General features: G+C 42.9%; 1 protein-coding gene across 1 annotated transcript in view; it reads left to right on the top strand.

Annotated features, from left to right (window-relative positions):
• The window catches only part of LOC111933310 (uncharacterized), a 186863-nt gene that overhangs the window by 68994 nt on the left and 102662 nt on the right, over positions 1–15207 (top strand). The window lies entirely within an intron of this gene.

Genomic DNA, 15207 nt, shown 5'->3' with positions numbered 1-15207 from the left:
TCTTATCAGTGAAAGTGAGTGTGATGAAAGCAGAAAATTGAGGGGGATTAATTAAATTGGTAACAGCTAAAGTGAGCCAGCCCATCTCTCTGCGTGTGGTGTGACACAGCAACGAGGGTTTGCACAGAGCTCTGGCAATATGAGGAGAGTGGATATTTAATCCTCAATTTCCTTGGTTTTTCCCTGTCCTCTGCTTGCACCTCCAGCCCTGGCAGCGCTGCTAAGTTTGAATTTGTTTGAGTTAAGGTGAGGGGAAGGCGAGTTTGTGCTGCTGAAGATCAATGGCAGCACTTTCATTGACTTCCATGGGGTGAGGAAACAGCACCCAGGAATCAGGGATGGGGGAAGGAGTGATGGGCCATTCCTGTTTGGATCTGAGGGGAGGTGGGAGCTAAAAGGGTCATGAAGTTTATGCATTATTGACAGAATACCCATAATGACTCCTTAGGAGCTATTTCACGGTGATAAGTGAAGGCCTTAGTTGGGGATGGTTTAATTTATGAATCATTTCTGTGATGGATTGCCTGCTCTGTCAGCCTGGCTGCTGCACTGACTCGGGGTTCTTAATTCATTATGGAACGTTTTATGCAAAGTAATTGCTGTACAACACCACTCTTCAGAATGAAGTAATGTGGCTGCTTTTCCCCCCCTCCTGCTGGTGAAAGCTTTTGTTCACATTCTGAGCCATGCCCCGTTTGTGAGGGATCATCTGGAAAAGCTCTGCAAGGGAGCAGCTCTGCTGAAGAAAGGAGTTCCCAAAATGCCCAATGTTTTTGCACTTACAGGTCTAATCTTTCAGGTTTCGCCTTCACTTCTGTCTAATGAAGTCTCATGTTAATTCCAGCAGAAGGAACATGTTGAAATTCTTCCTTCACAAATCCTCCAGAGGAATTCAGGACTTGGTTCTGAAATATCAGGGGTGAAATTTAAAAAGATCTTTTTATTATTTTGGTGGTTTTCCTGGCTCATAATCTCTCTCTGCCTTTCTCTTCTTACTGCAGAACAAAATTTCCCACATGTCCTTTTTTTAGAGAAAGTGAAAAATTACTTTTTCAAGCAACACAAAACGAGGGAACTCAGTTTTACAGTGTGTGGAGCCCCAAAAAAGTACAAATGAGTTCTGAAGAATTAGACAAATTCTGTTCCTACCTGCAACGCTTGGATTCTGTGGCCCAGATTCAAGTTTTGTCTTGGCAAATCTCAAAAGAATACGAACAGAGTTTAGAAGGATGGAGAACCCCTGCCACAAGGAAAGGCTGGGAGAATTGGGGTGCCTGGAAAAGAAAAGCTTTGGAGTGACCCAGTTGTGACCTCCTGAAGGGAGTACAGTAAAATAGAGACTGTTTACAAGGAATGATGGGGAATGGCTTCAAAATGAAGGAGGGCAGGGTTAAATGGGATACTGGGAAGAAATTTTTGCCTGTGAGGATGGTGGGGCCCCAGCACAGGCTCCCAGAGCAGCTGTGGCTGTCCCTGGATCCCTGGCAGTGCCCAAGGCCAGGCTGGACAGGGCTTGGAGCAGCTGGGACAGTGGAAGGTGTCCCTGCCATGGCAGGGGTGGCACTGGATGGGCTTGAAGATCCCTTCCAACTCAGGCTATTTTAGGATTTTGTAATTCTTCCTTTCCCTCCTGATGTGCTGATTTCCCAGTCCTGAGCCAGCCAGGACATCTCCCAGTCCTGAGGCAGCCAGGATGCTGAGCCAGGTCAGGCTGTGACCATCAGGGGCACTGGGGACCCTCTTTGCTCGCCCTGTGAGCCCTCCCAGCAGGGACTGGAGGTTAAAGTGTGAGGTTAAAGCCCTGTTCCCCAAGGCCTGGAGGAGCTCATCTCCTGCACACAGTGCAGGGCCATGCAGGGATGTGGGAGTCAGCCCCAGAATGAGAAGCTCGTTAATATGGTGCATGCTTAATTTATTCTGCCCCTCAGGGGGTGAGTGGCGAGTCATTACTGAGCAAGAGCACAAACACAGAAATCCAAGGCATGGTTTTGATAGTTATTTTAAAGATCTTAATTCCTTCATTCTGCTTTCCTAATTCAAAGCAGAGATGGAATTGTACTATATTCTTCTGGGAAACACAAAAACGGATTCCTCTGGGGGAAAAAATTCAAATTTGAATATAAAAATAACTGGAGTGATCCTTTTTCTTTCCATTAATATGTCCTATTTTTGAAGTCTAGAGATGAAATCTTGTAAGATTTTTTTTTTTTTGTCTTTTACTTTCAAATAAATGGATGAATAACTTAAAAGTGCAGTCCCAGAAATCTTGTAAGAGGGTACAAGCTCTTCTGCCTTGGACAAGATTGATGAGGTTAGCCTGACTGGCAAGTGTGCAGTTTACATGCTAATAGCAAGTAGGTTGTCTTGCAGGGAGAAAATGCATTGCAAAGTAAGGGTGGAATGTTTATTAGTCCCAGTAAAGTGCAACAGAGACAGCACAGATGATGTAAGAGGAATGCTGTGCAGGAAATATCAGTCACAAGATGAGGCATTTGTGTTTCTTGGCCAAAACCCCTTTGTTTTATAAGGGGTCTGTGAGGCCTCGGTGCAGACAGACATCACCCTCATCATCCTCACCCCAGGCTGGCTGCCAGGGGGTGCAGACCCTGCCCAAACAGCCCCATGGCTCCAGAAATCAAGGGTGGGTAAGACCTCGTAAGCAAACTCTAAGGCGACCCATACTTGGTTTCAGGGGCTGTGGGCGCTCGTCTCCGCCGGGTTCCGATGCTCACACGAAATCCAAAATCCAAAATCCTGCTCCTCCCCTGCTTCCAGCAAAGCCTGGGACAAGGAAGAGTCGAATGGGGAGTGGTAGGAGCCTTCTGCACCGGGGGACACCAAGCTCTCCTTCCGCTGGTGGAGAGGGACAGCGGGAGCGTTTGAAATCTCACCGGCCTTTTTGTCCTAAGAGTTGTAAACTTGAGGGAGATTTTGAGGCACAGGGACTGGGAACAAAATGAAATGGATCCTGTCCTGATTCTTCACAGATGGTACATTTTTTGTGGAAAGCACCTTGGTGTCATTGGCTGCAGCTTCTTTGTTTCCTTCTCCACTTTACATAATCTACTACTCACTAAAATCAAAATGTGATGAATTTATATTGCTGTGTTTTTAGGATGTGGACAGGGATCATGTTTTTTTATGCTGTACCTACTTTTCTCTAAATTTTCTTCTTGAAGAAGAGAAAATTCAATTAGTTTTCCTTTTGAGAATGTTGGCTTTATACAAGAAACTCATCAAAAAATACCCTGTAGTAATGGCTGGTTGTCTTAACTATAATTTTTTATAATTTTAATTTATAATTTTTGTTTGTTGGACAAACCATTTGAGTTTTCATTCAGCACAGCTAAAGATTTACTCTCACATTCCTATTTGCCAAATTAGAATGGAAATTTCCAGCGAACTCTTGTGGTGTTATCAACTGCAAATAAACCAAAGGAAAAGCTGGCAGGAAGCAGGAGTTGTCTGTGATGCCTGGTATTGAAAAGGGTTATTTTTCCCAGTGAATGTGGTTCTTATCCTTGTTAATATTTCTCCTGGTTGTGGATCTGATCATATTTCCTGTGCAGGTGTAGCTGTCTGCACTAATTATTCCAATATATCTTGGATTTTGAGTCCCTTGAAACAGGTGACAAGTGTGGTGGAGCAAGGAATCAGCACTTTGCTAAAGAAAATCCACTCCGTGTCTTTGGGTTTTGGTTCTGCCTCTGGGTACAGACAGAAAAATATAAATCAAGGAAGGATGGACCAATAAAAGCATCTCTTACATGATCAGTTGTTGACAATAATCTCAAACAAAACAAGCCACCTGCTCTAAATATTCTCCAAAATTCACTATCAGTGGCTTTCCAAGCTCAGACACTTAGAAAATAAATTAATAAGGTAAGCCTTAAATTGATACTTCACTGTAGAAACACAAAGCTCAAAAACTGCAAGGCTCTAGCAAGAGTTTTAAAAAATACAGAAATAAAATCACATCCCTGCATGCCATTTATCCACATCCTTCCTCATTTGCATTCTGGCAATCAAAATAACCTGCTCCCCAATCCTCTGAACAGGCTTTTCCAGACTCTTTCTTTTTTTCTTTAATTACCCTATTTCCTTCTGGCATGTAACACAGGGTATTGAGTTTTTTCTTACCTCATACTTGAGGTGTAATAGTTTTCAGAGACATGCTTTTCTAGAAATATAAAATTTTGTGTAGTATATTTTTAAAGCTGATTTACTGTTTTTCTTTTATTAGCTTAAGGGTTAGAAGCTCTGGACAGATTTTAAAGTGTTTGATCTTTTTTTATTATTTTTTTTTTTTTTTCCCTGTGAAGATGACAGTTCATGGCAATCAGTGAGCTTTATCTTTCTGGGTTTTCTGCAAAATAAATATCTCTTAATGTGAAAATATAGTTTCACATTTTAAACAGTGGCCATTTCAGAAAAGGCCACACTTAAAAATAAAAAAATTTGAAACAATGGTAATGATGAAAGATAATCCTTGAGAAAATAATCTAAGCTTCATTCTTTTCTTTTTCTCAGTGCAGATTTTTCAATTTGTAAGGAGAGAGCCAGTGTAATATCTGGGATTTGTAAATCAAAGCAGGAGTCAGGCATGCTCAGATGTGTGAATGGATGTTGGTCATGGAGAGGGCTCATAAGAAAGGAAAATGTTCCTATTTACAGAGGAACTGTAAATTTTCCATTCTTCTTTTGTCTGTTGACATCCCTGTATTTTCTATCTAGAGCACACACCTGCTCCACAGAGGTTTCATTTTGGATTGCAGCTCCAGGTGCAGCTTCAGTGACTCCAGGGCTGTTCCCAAACCTGAGCTGCAGGGCAAGGCTGGGACAGTCCCCAGCTGAACATCTCAAAGTTCACTCTTCAAATTCAGCAAGGGAAAACGACTCTTCTTCTACTTAAAAATCAATTTTCCTCCAGTTCCCTGCTCTGCTTCAGCCCCACGTCTTCTGAGACAGCCTCTGACGGGGCTCGGGCTTTCCTGCTGTGTCCTGCTGGAACAGGAACATTTCTTTGCCCACCTCTGGAGCCCCTTTCCCCTCTCTTTTGCACTGCTCCTTTTTTGTTTCCTGTGTGCTCAGCCCTCCCTGAGTGTGTGCTGTTCTTGCTGTCCCAGGATGGAAGGACCAGAGTAGCTGTTCACTGGAACAAGGCATCACCTGACATCTCCTGGGTGTGGATAAATGACATTGCATCAACACCTCTTGGTATCTGTGGAGTCTAAGGAACGTGGTTAATATGGGACACATCTGAAAGTGCCAGAGGTATTACTCTCTTTCAAAAAAAAATTAATTTGACTATGCCGGAGAATTATTTGTAAGAATTAATCCCGTCCCCTTTTCCCAGTGAAAAAGGGGAGAGTTTCTGTCTTGCCTCTTTTTGGAAAGCATTTAACCGTTCAATTAGCAAGTTCATCTGGAAGCATGTGAAAAAAGACACAAGAATCCTCCTGGGCATGCTGTATGAATACCAATACATTAATTAAAATCTACCTAAACATGTCAGTATTGTGCAGTTAGAGCCATATCACGGGGCCATCTTTTATCCTAAAGTTCCACTGTACACAGACAGCTTTCGGTGTTTATCTTTCAAAAAGCACTTTATTTCTGGGGTATGGTGTGTAAAATTCTGGAAGGCTCATGAGTTTATAAAAATGTCTCTTTTCTGCAAAGAAGTTGTCATTCCAGCAGGGAGATGTGCCCCACACTGGGCCCTGGAAAGGCAGGGCCTGTTTGGGTTTGTCCCTCTGCTCTCCCTTCTTTGTTTAAACCATGGAACAACACAATGTAAACACACGGCTGAAATAGCCAAGCCCAAATGTAATCTATTAATTTTTTTTTTTTTGCTTTGGGCTTAGGTTTTGTAAAATGCTCTGGAGTGCACGTTCCCAGGCTCCTCAGACTTTGTTCTGAATCAGCAAATCTGCCCCTTTCTCCTCCCTCACTGCAATGATCTGTTCCACCAGGCTCAGGTCTGGTTGTCACCTCATCTGCTTCCCCTCCACTTTCTCTTAACTTTCTCCTGTTCTTTTTAATTATCCTCCCTTTTCCTCTAGAGACCTTCCTACTCAGCTTCTAAAAAAATTGCTATTTTGGGACCCCAAATCCATGTGAACTTACAGCTAGAACAGATGCTCGTGCTTTGGAGTCCATATTTCCCCTGACCACTATTACGAAAAAGACTAAAAAATTAAAAAATACTAAACCCCAGGACCTCCCTGCTGGTTAGTGGCAGGAATCCAGGAGAAGGATTTTTTTGGGGGGGAAAATTAACAGCTACTGCAAGGCTCATGCTAAATTCCAAGGGTGGGAAACTTCACGTAATACTCTCAGCTGTGGGGTGAAATTGGGTGCTGTGCTGGCAAATATTTAAAACATGCTGGATTTTATATTAATTTAATATTAGTATCTGCTGAAGGTGTTTAAAAGATGTATGGACCTGGCACGCAGGGACATGGTTTAGTGGTGGGCTGGGCAGTGCTGGGTTAAAGGTTGGACCTGATGAACTGAGAGTTCTTTTCCAACCCAAAAAATGACGGTTCTGTGGGAATGCAGTGAATCCTCGGGGCAGGAGCATCAGTGCACCAGGACACACATCCAGCCAGCAGTGCCTGTGACCAGTGCCACATCCCTCTGTCCCCTTGCTCAGGGGCTAGGGAGCAGGGCACAGATACAGGTATTTCACCTGTCAGGGATGGGGCTGCCTTGCCACTCTCCCTTTAAGCCCTTTGTGCCTTATGTGTTGCTTTATAAAGTTCATAAAGTTTTCCCATTCCATTTGCTGTTGCTAGGTGCTGGATTTTTTATTTTTTATTTTTTTTTCCATTGTGCTTGTTATGAAGAAGCCTTCAGCAGGCTAAGAATATTTTATAAGGTTAGAAAATGGTGTTAAATGTTAATTAGCAGTTGCATAATCCCAGGTGGCATCCTTTCACATGCACTCGTCAATTTTTAATGAGTGTCACTCGTGCACATCAAACTCAAAATTAGCTTTCTTTCCCAAGTACTCTGTTTGATTTTCACACTCACTTCCCCTCCCCTTCTCCTTTGATGTTACTGACACAATATATCATGCTGGCATTTGCTTTGGTTTCATCTCCAATGCATATTGTCATGTAGCTAGTTAGTTATCTGCAACATAGACACACACTCCTACCCGCAGGAGCGCCGTTCACAGAGACACAGGATGGAGCTTGACTTTTATTCCTCCCTTCTTAGGCGTAGCCTCTTGTAACTGCAAGAAGGAAAACCTGATGCAAAGGCATTTTAGGTTTTGATCTGGGAATTCTGAGTGCTGGAGCTGCTCTCTGAGCTTAGCTGGAGGTGCCCCTCGCTGATCTGAGTTGTGTCTGGGGGTACTTCATCCAAATTAAAATCTGGAGCAGAGAATTCTGTGCACCCTGGAAATTTATCACCAGCTAAACACGGAGAAGTGTTGTACTTGCATCTATCTGCTCAGTGGTGGGATAATTCCCCACTTTTTCAGTGCATTGTGCTGCTGGAAAAGCATGACTGCTCAGAAGTGGAAAGGAGATTTTTATCCCCAAAACCACCACCAGCCCAGCCCAGTGCCCTCAGTGGGGTGGTTTGGTGTCCCAAAGGGGTCAGGAGTGGCAGTGCCCAAGCCCAGTGCTGGCTTGCAGCAGGTGAAACAGTGTAGGTGAAATAATCTGGTTTTTGCTGCTCTCAGGGAGGCTGGGCAGTGCTGCCCGAACAGCTGGGGTGGCAGGAGGTGCACACCTGGTCATCCAAGGGCAGCCAGGCTGAGATGATCCCAGCTCCTCTGGAGTCCATCTTTGGGCTTTCTCAGTGCAGCAGAGCTGGGGACTCAAATCTGTTTGGTGGCTTCATGGTAAATAATGGGCCAGTGGAACAGAAGCCCAGATAACTGAATTTTCACCGCTGATCATTTCCATTAGTCTTCTTGCTTGTTAAAAGCAAAACTCCATCCCCCTCCCCTTCCCCAGCAGCACAGCTTGGCCCTTAGCTTCTGATTTGATCATGGCAGTAATTTCACTTTGGTCTGCATTTTGCTTTGATTTTTATTTGTTAAGGAAAGAGTTCTTCTAAGCATCGGGATGGTTTTGTTTTGTTAAATGGAGTTGTTAGCTCACTTGGCAGGAGGCTCTGTACAGACTTTGCTTTGATTTCCCCCAAGAATACCATGTGTTTGTAAAATATTGGCTTCTTGACACCATAGTGCCAATGACCTCTCTTTCCAATGAACAAACTCAGCTTTAAATTATTTTTATTAATCAAGATTTTATCTCTTACCAGAGATTGACAGTTTTCCAAAATCTTTTTGACAGCTACTGTTACATGCAAGAGGTGAACCAGAATTAATGATCAGGGGTTAGGGGGGCCTGATTCCTGCTGTTACTTCCCAAAGTGTAAATGGGGGGGAAAGCTTGCTGATCCTCCTGTGCTTACACCAGCACAAATGAGATTAGAACCCAGTCGTGTATCCAGGAAAATGAAAATGTCACGGCAATGACTTGTGTCCAACTTGTGGAATAAACAGATCAAGCAGGAGTAATTGCATTTCTCTTTCCCCCTCTCTGCACACAGATACTTTTCACTGTCCTTTGATGATCTCTACAGGAAATAGAGATGATAATAAATATTTCCACACCCTTTGCTAGTTTGCAAGACTAATGTAGCCACTTAGAGAGAAGAAAGTGGCAAGATAATACACAAGGTGTTGAAGTGCCAAAATACCAGTGTATTTTCTGAAAGCTTAAAACTTAAAATGTGGGGTTTGTTGTTTTGTTTGTTGTTGTTGTTGTTTTTTTTTAACTTACAGTAGCAAAGAGGAAAAAAAAAATGCTGTTTGGTTTTTCTGGTTTGGGTTTTTGGTGTGTGGGGTTTTTTTTATCCCAGCAGTACAGAGAAGCCCCAGTCCTGGACAGACCCCAGTGCTGGCACTGTGCAAAGAGGCAGCAGGGATAAATCAAATGGTGCTACTCTGCCAACTCCCTCAATGCTGTCCTCCAGTGCAAGCAAAAACACAAAACACTCAGATGTGCCCACTGAAACATATTGGGCTTTCATCTTAGAGCTCTTACTGCACACGAGTCTTAAAAGATACCTCTAATATCAATTAACCTGCTTTTGATCCTTTGTGACAAAAGGCAAGCTGTTGTGATAGGAATCCAGCCTGGAACTTACATCTGCTCTAGAAATGGGAACTCAAATGCAGAGGGTGACTCAAGGAGAGAAATGATCACTGATTTTTTTTTTCCCCAGTCTGGATGAGAAGCTGAATGTTGGAAATGGAACGAGGTAATTTGCTGTGGTGGGGTTTGGAACCCCAATGGAGTTTCCTAAAAGCCCTGACCAGGGCACAGCATTTCTCAGGACTGATTTTGGGGTTGTTTTGACTCTCCCTGTCATCCTTCAGGTTTTCATCCTTTCTCTTCAAGAGCTTTGGACTGCCCATTGAGGCTTTGAAGAGCTAGGTACCATTAAAGAGGATGTAGTTTCCAGGCTATTTTTGTTGGCATGCTATCAGACAAATTATCAGCTGCTTCTGGAAGATCTCCAGTCATTTTGTGTGCATTTGTGACCAAGCATGCACTGCCAGGCATTTGCCTCCTGAAAGCAGCTTATTCTTCTGTGTCTGCTAAGCCTTGTGCATCAGCCTTAAAATGCTGCCTGAAGAGCCTGGGAGAAAGCAGCAGAAAGGTGCTCTCAGTGCATTACTTCATGTCCTGTTTCCTGACTCATAATTAGGTATTTTCCAACACACATACTGCAATAAGTGAAGCCTATTCATTTGGAGGGCAGGGTTTTTTTCTTTTCTCTCCCTCCTTGCTTTTGAATTATGATTTACTTAATGTAAGATACTCTGCTTTCCAAGAGACAGAAAATTGGTTGCTTCTGCCAATATTTGGAGTTATAAACCATTGCTTAAACTTTATGATGGCATTAATCCCAGTGTATAGATTGTTACTGTGGTTAAGGACTGTCTTATCAGCTTTAACAGCCCTTGGAGTTGCTTCAGGCCATTAAGCAACAAATTGTCTGTAAGAAATAATTTGTTGCATTTCTCCTACCTTGTTTTATAATGAAAGGTATTATATTTAATATTATGCTTGCCTGGGTTCAGTTGTCACCCCCAGACAATGCCACCAGCTCTTCAGTCTGTGTAACTGGCCAGTTATTCCCTCTCTTGGGAATATAGCTTGGGGAAGGTGATGTGGATTTTAAAGGATTTTGGAATAATGGCAGAGTTTGCTTGTTGAAATTCTGAGTCCAGCAATCCTGTGGAATCTCTGTTCTTGTGGCTGGGTTTGTTTTTTAGCCTGTGACAGGCAAATGCAGAGTTTTGATCATCCATTGGCACGTCAGTATTGAGTTTTATGAATGCACATGCTTGGCTTACAGAAAGTTGTGACAGAAGAAGGATGTCAAAAGACAGAATTACTGCAGAAATTTAATTATGGAATAAAAATTATTCAATAAAATTAGAGATGTGACAAAACTAGAGTATGGCCTTGTTTCGAATTAAGACTCTGGAGGTGTTTCATGTCATCTTCTCGCTTGCATTGTGTTAAATCCTCTTAAATCAAACCCTGATTGACTCTAAGCTTGTTCTTGGTGGGTTTTGTTCTCCATATTTACAGCTTGTTTTGCCAAAGAGAGGAACAAGGGCTTTTTCAGCCCTCATGAGTTTCACTGTAGTTTAAAGGAGGAAGAAGCAAAGGCACAAAGTCAGGAGAGGATGAGCAGAACTTGCTGAGCAGCAGCAACATTGACTCCCTGTGTGTGCTATTGACAGCAAGGTCCCTCCTGCACATGAAAAACATTCCTGTCTCCATCCAGGCACTGGTGGAGCAAAGCACTTCTCTTTAGCCAGCCCTCACTCAGTTTTTCTCCATTCATTCTGTTGGCTGATTGGAAAGGATTCAGTTTCTCTGGAAATGGGCTGAGAAACGCCCCAAGAGCATCTCTGAGGAAGGGCTGGGGGTAATGAACGATTCCACTGCATTGCATCAAGGATCCACCTGGAGCTGGGAGATCACAGGGGCGGAAAATGCTGTGAGAAAAGGTAGGGAAGGTGTTTGATGGTTCTTTTCCTTCCTCCTGGACCATCTCCTAGTCTGGCTCACTTTGAAACAAAGGCTGGATTCCAGCCACGCCCGCTGCTCTGCTCCAGACAGGTGTTAGCATTTCACAGTCACTGATTTGGGCAGGATGATTTAAAAACCTGTTCAAAGCCTTTTCTCCTTCTGCCTGAGACTCCAGGAGCCAGCAAACCCAAGGACAGTGCTGTAGAGAAAGCTGTGCCAGAGTGAACTGCATTGATTTTGATGGAACTCCATCGACTGTGATGGAGCCACACTGACTGACACCACCCAAGGAATCTGCCTCAAGGGAGAGCTGCATTGGATTTTTCTTTTTTTTTTCCCTTATTACTTGGAGAATTGGGAGGACTTTACAGTCTAGTTAGCCCAGAAATGTGTAAATTTGTTGAAAGACACAGGGAACAACAAGGATGTAATTTGGCTCTGTGGAACTTTCAAGCGGGAAAATGGGAAACTGAGGGGTTTGATTTTTCCTTTTAGGGGAATGTAAATCAGAAATAAGCACTGAAATCAGTGAGCTCCACAAATGTAAAAAACAGAGAAAGCAAAAAGCAAGTCTTTCCCATTAGCATTTTACTTGTATACTCAATGCATCTGATAAAAAAAATCATTTAGAAATAATAAACATGCCATTTTTGCAGTCACATTTCCGAGCAGAACCACACTTTGAGGGCTATAATTGTGACCTACATTTTGAATTATTTGATAAGGCTGACCCCCCATGATGATCTCAAATTAAAATCTTACAAATTACCACTTTCTGACAAATAGGCTTGCTGTTATCATTTCACTCTGACATTTATTCTTTGCTATGGGTCACTGCTTTATTACTGTAAGAGCTTTTGGCCAAGTGCTGTTCCCAAAGCATAGAGAAGACGTTAAAGGTTAATTTCTTGCAAACTGTGAGAAAATGTTATGTCTCATTCATTTAGACTTGCATTACTGAATTTGCATTCTTTTTATAGTACGTGTATTAGTATGTAGCTAAAATCCCTCACAGCAAATCAACCAATAAATTGCACTGAATTGCAGTGCAGTAATGAATTGCTTGTCATTTGGTTTCTAACAACAATAACAAGAAGGTTTTTTATGCTCTTGGCCAGACAATTGACATATTCTCTCGTGGTGTAACTCTGGAGTCTTTGGAGCTCTGCCCTGCAGAGAGCTTGGCCCAAAAGTTGCAAGTGCCATAAAAGTCCATTGTCATGTCTTCATCTGAGTGTGCCTGGGGCTGCAGCCTTGCTATAAAAATGATGATGATGTGAGCTGGTGTTTGGTTCCACTCTTCACTGGGTATTCCAATGGACAGGCAATTCCCCTGGAAATTTGCAGCTGTACCTCAAAGGTAAAAACCATTCCTGGCTGGCCAACACAAGACCAGATGGGCTGATTCCCCCCTGGGAGAGCCCTGTGAAGTGTTTGTCCTGCATGTAAACAAGAATTGTTTGGGATTTGACACAGGGACTGTGTATGGAGGACTTTTTGGGGTTTATCAGACCTGCTTTTCAGGTGGTGACAAGGCCAGAAGGCAGCAGGAGTGATCTGAATGTGCAATTGCCTTCTGAATACAGACTACTCTCTCTGTGAGGGTTTCTTTCCAAGGTGCTCATGTCTCCCTTCCCACTGGGAAATGCTGTGCAGGGAGCTGCTAATTGTCACCACACTCAGCTGGTACCAAGGAGGAGCTGAATGGCTGTGATACCTTCGTGTTGCCTGCACAACACTTCCCTGGGGGATTGCAGTTGTCCTCAGAAAACACGGGGTACAGCACAGAGGTGATAACTGTGGAGGCACCCACACACACCTGGATCCTTCGGTGTTCCTCAGGGCTGGGAGGAGGAGGAGGCAGGGGAACACTGACACAGCTTTTTACCAGACAGAAATGATTCAAAAATGACTCATGGTTCTACACCATGCGAGTGATCACTGGGAGCTCCCTGAAGAAGTAGGTTAATAAAGCTGTGACCTGATTAAGTCACGGATCTTGTCTCCTTGCCCGCTGGAGACTGAAACCTCCGAGGCTTTGCCGTGGCACCAGCCCCTGGTGCAGGACAGGGCAGGCAGGTGAGGTGCTCTGCTCTCTGAGCCAGTGAATATTCCACTTTTACCTCGGTTGTTGACTTGGATTAGCCATTTTATTGTTTACCAATTGGGCTTGCATGCCGTTTCTGCTCAGCATCAGGAAACATCTGTGGGACGTCTCCCAAGGCTTTTGTCATTACTGCTCCGTCTAGTCCTAATTCTCCCCAATTATTTTGGCAATCATGCAGTCTCCCTCTGCTGCCAAGTTTGGAGGCTTCGGTAAATAGCAAATCAGAAGTGTAAGGAAAACCTATATATCATAAAGGCACTGTTTCCCTTTGCACTGCGTGACTCAGTGGTGCAGTCAGGGCAGGATGAGCTGTGCTGGGATCATCCAAGGTTTGCTTCCTGCCAGCTTCCAGTCACTCAGAATTGTGGGTTCTCAGGGAGGCTCTCCCTGTGCCTCATACCAGGGGGTTGGTGTTGCCCACTCCAAGTTTGATCCTGGCGGTGCTGGGGTTGGTTCCCAGTGAGTTTTGTAGCAGTTCAGCAGCAAAAATCAGATTAATGCCTCGTTCCTGGAGCTGAATGAGGGTCACATGCAGGATAAAACCAGTGAAATGTTCTCTCTCACGTTGTATTGTGCTGTGTTGATACACAACAGGGAGTACACACACAATATGTGAGATTTACATCCTACTCTTTTATGGCTTCACTAGGGTTAAGATAGGAATTGGAGCTTTATGCGTGCCCCTATTTTAACAAGAAAATAAATCTGACCTTTTGAGATTTTATTTTCTTCAGTGTGTAAGTGTATTTTGTCGATGCCTTCTTTCTGACTTGGAGTTTTATTTTGAGTTAAGCTCTCTGATAGTTGTCAGTGAAGGATGTAGAACCATGGTTATGAAATTCAATAAGCCACTGATACGATTATAATAGCCTCAGCAAATAACTGTGACACTCAGCCCTCACAGAGCTCATTTTTTCATTCTTACCTAAAGAAGTGCTAATGAGAACATTTTTGAGTGACTTCTATAACTTTTCTCTGCTTTCTTGTATGAGACTTGGAGGTTTAGTTTGGATTTGTAAGACAGCTTTTTTTTTTTTAATGAGATTTTTTTTTTTTTCAACAGGGAACATCAGGGACTGCAAGGAGAAAAATGATAGAAACATTTTGGAGATGAAAATAGATCAGTATTTGGCACTTCATGCTGCTTAATTAGGAAAACATTTAGTTCTTTTAAATTTAATTATTTGGTTGATGTAAAGAACTGTAAGGATTTTGCCATTAAAGATCTCATTGTACATCAATATTCACATTGATTTTTGGCGCAGTTTGAGATCGTGCACGTTTTCTTCCAGTGCATTCCTGGTGCAGCTCCACAAGATGTTGCATCTGTGCCAGTCTTATTGACAAAGGGGTCAGCTGGTGGCACCTTCTGACACACGAGGAGATCCAGCCTCGTGTGGGTCAGGTATTTCCTTAAACTGGCTGAAGGGTTTAGCAGCTGAGACAGGAAATACATTTGGTGATGGATCATCCAGTCCTAGTGCCATGCTACAAACTGTGTTAAAGAATAATCAAAGAAAGTGCCTTGAGCTTAGAATTTTATCACTTTGATGACAAAATTATCAGTGCATGCTGAGTTGCCCGTGTCAGCTGCGTCAACTCTAAATTTGGAACTCGCTCTGTTTAAGTGGCAATAGCAAATAATTCTTTTTTTAACCTTAGTGGTAATTAAATCTTTATCTGATTTAATTCTGATTGTTTTAAAGCTTTATCATCTAAGTATTAATGCAAATTAACCAATTCAAGTCTTTTGTTGCTAAGGGGAAACACTGTTCTCTTACATCTGGAAGAAGATGGGTTTCCTTATCTTCCTGGAGTCCTCAGCCCAAACTTGCCATGAAAGAAAAACTGGATTTAATTTTAAAAACAAATAATGAATGGAAAACCCCATTCAGCCCCTTTGATAAGTAAAAATAACTGATAAAGGATACCAATTGAAAACTGCTTTGTCATGACGTGTATGATGGGAAGAAATGTTTTTTTTTTTTAGAAATGAAATGTGATCAAGACCTTAAGCCA

This window comes from Cyanistes caeruleus, chromosome 10, assembly GCF_971803275.1.
Source record: "Cyanistes caeruleus chromosome 10, bCyaCae1.hap1.1, whole genome shotgun sequence".
Lineage (NCBI taxonomy): Eukaryota > Metazoa > Chordata > Aves > Passeriformes > Paridae > Cyanistes > Cyanistes caeruleus.
The sequence above is the reverse complement of the archived record's forward strand: the minus strand, read 5'-3'. Positions and strand labels throughout refer to the sequence as shown.